Source organism: Cherax quadricarinatus, unplaced genomic scaffold (assembly GCF_038502225.1).
Source record: "Cherax quadricarinatus isolate ZL_2023a unplaced genomic scaffold, ASM3850222v1 Contig38, whole genome shotgun sequence".
In the NCBI taxonomy this organism is placed as follows: Eukaryota; Metazoa; Arthropoda; class Malacostraca; order Decapoda; family Parastacidae; genus Cherax; species Cherax quadricarinatus.
In genome coordinates, this window is record NW_027195064.1 from 112719 (window position 1) to 115479 (window position 2761).

General features: G+C 41.9%; 1 non-coding gene across 1 annotated transcript; it reads left to right on the forward strand.

Annotated features, from left to right (window-relative positions):
- The first annotated feature begins 2430 nt into the window (after positions 1-2430).
- On the forward strand, positions 2431-2502 carry TRNAQ-CUG (transfer RNA glutamine (anticodon CUG)). The gene has a single exon. It is a non-coding gene; the product is annotated as a tRNA-Gln (tRNA).
- Positions 2503-2761: the final 259 nt, after the last annotated feature.

Here is a 2761-nt window from a genome sequence, read left to right on the forward strand (position 1 = left end):
AGATTCTGAAGAGAAGTTGCAGAGATTGGTGGATGAATTTGGTAGGGTGTGCAAAAGAAGAAAATTAAAGGTGAATACAGGAAAGAGTAAGGTTATGAGGATAACAAAAAGATTAGGTGATGAAAGATTGAATATCAGATTGGAGGGAGAGAGTATGGAGGAGGTGAACGTATTCAGATATTTGGGAGTGGACGTGTCAGCGGATGGGTCTATGAAAGATGAGGTGAATCATAGAATTGATGAGGGAAAAAGAGTGAGTGGTGCACTTAGGAGTCTGTGGAGACAAAGAACTTTGTCCTTGGAGGCAAAGAGAGGAATGTATGAGAGTATAGTTTTACCAACGCTCTTATATGGGTGTGAAGCGTGGGTGATGAATGTTGCAGCGAGGAGAAGGCTGGAGGCAGTGGAGATGTCATGTCTGAGGGCAATGTGTGGTGTGAATATAATGCAGAGAATTCGTAGTTTGGAAGTTAGGAGGAGGTGCGGGATTACCAAAACTGTTGTCCAGAGGGCTGAGGAAGGGTTGTTGAGGTGGTTCGGACATGTAGAGAGAATGGAGCGAAACAGAATGACTTCAAGAGTGTATCAGTCTGTAGTGGAAGGAAGGCGGGGTAGGGGTCGGGCTAGGAAAGGTTGGAGGGAGGGGGTAAAGGAGGTTTTGTGTGCGAGGGGCTTGGACTTCCAGCAGGCATGCGTGAGCGTGTTTGATAGGAGTGAATGGAGACAAATGGTTTTTAATACTTGACGTGCTGTTGGAGTGTGAGCAAAGTAACATTTATGAAGGGGTTCAGGGAAACCGGCAGGCCGGACTTGAGTCCTGGAGATGGGAAGTACAGTGCCTGCACTCTGAAGGAGGGGTGTTAATGTTGCAGTTTAAAAACTGTAGTGTAAAGCACCCTTCTGGCAAGACAGTGATGGAGTGAATGATGGTGAAAGTTTTTCTTCTTCGGGCCACCCTGCCTTGGTGGGAATCGGCCAGTGTGATAATAAAAAAAAAATAAATAATAATAATAATAATAATAATAATAATAATAATAATAATAATAATAATAATAATAATGATAACAATAATAATAATAATAATAATAATAATAATAATAATAATAATAATAATAATAATAATAATAATAATAATAATAATAATATTAAGAAGAAGAAGAAGAAGAAGAAGCAGAAGATGAAGAAAGGTAGTGATGGTGGAGTTCAATGAAGATAGTGAAAATAGAGGAAACATGAAACAGCAACAACATCTGTCCTGTATTTCCCATTATATTTCTACTTGAAGTTCACCTCACATCTTCACTTGTAGTTCACACTTGTAGTTTACTTTGAACCATTACCTGAAGTTCACACTTGTAGTTCACACTTGTAGTTTACTTTAAACCATTACCTGAAGTTCACACTTGTAGTTTACTTTAAACCATTACCTGAAGTTCACACTTGTAGTTAACACTTGTAGTTTACTTTAAACCATTACCTGAAGTTCACACTTAAGATACACCTTTAGTTAACGTTTCACTTTCAGCTGTTATGCACCTTAGGGAAACACCTTTGACCTGCAGTTGTCATTTACATTCCAGCTGTTGTCACCTTTCCATCTTAAGCAACAACTAACGAGGGCACATTACAGGTCGTTCCTCAGACTGTGTCTTACAAGAAAATTTGTTATTTAAATGGATTACAGAAAGTGAATCTGACTTAGTTCCTGCACCTGAACTGTCCTTGTATGTTGCTCGACTAGACTTGTATTTCTCTGTACTGGTCACTAGTACTCTCCAGGTTGGTGCTAGCAGGGAGGGAAGCACTGGTCAGTAGTACCCTCCACGTTGGTACCAGCAGGAAGAGAAGTACTGGTCACTAGTACCCTCCACGTTGGAACCAGCAGGAAGAGAAGTACAGGTCACTAGTACCCTCCACGTTGGAACCAGCAGGAAGACAAGTACTGGTCACTAGTACCCTCCACCCTCGTGCTAGCAGGGAGAGAAGCACTGGTCACTAGTACCCTCCACGTTGGTACCAGCAGGAAGAGAAGTACTGGTCACTAGTACCCTCCACGTTAGTACCAGCAGGAAGAGAAGTACTGGTCACTAGTACCCTCCACCCTCGTGCTAGCAGGGAGAAAAGAACTGGTCACTAGTACCCTCCACGTTAGTACCAGCAGGAAGAGAAGTACTGGTCACTAGTTCCCTCCACCCTCGTGCTAGCAGGGAGAGAAGCACTGGTCACTAGTACCCTCTACGTTGGTACGAGCAAGGAGGTAAGCACTGGTCACTAGTACCCTCCACGTTGGTACCAGCAGGAAGAGAAGTACTGGTCATTAGTACCGTCAAGGTGGGTACCAACAGAACCAGAAGCCAGGCCTAATAAAGGCCATTACTTTATCAACACTACAATTGAGCTATATAGTAAAACCCCATAGCTTAACATTACGACTCTGTGGTGCAGCGGTCAGCACGGCTGCCTCTGAAGCAGCAGACTCGGGTTCGACTCCCGGCGGAGTCTTGTTTTTTTTTTCCTTTTTTTATAGTGACTTAATTTTACAGTCTGAAGTGAAACCGTTAATAATTATTTTACTGGAATGTGTTAAACGCTCTGTTAAAGGAAAATTTACATCATGAGTATCTTGTGTAATATACGTCTGTTCATTAATGGCATTATATGTTTGTTTACTGTTAGAACTCAGTCTAAGGAAGAGGATAACTTTTCCATTCTAGTTGTTGGATAAAATTGGTCCATTTGACCATACAACTCTGCTCGAGTT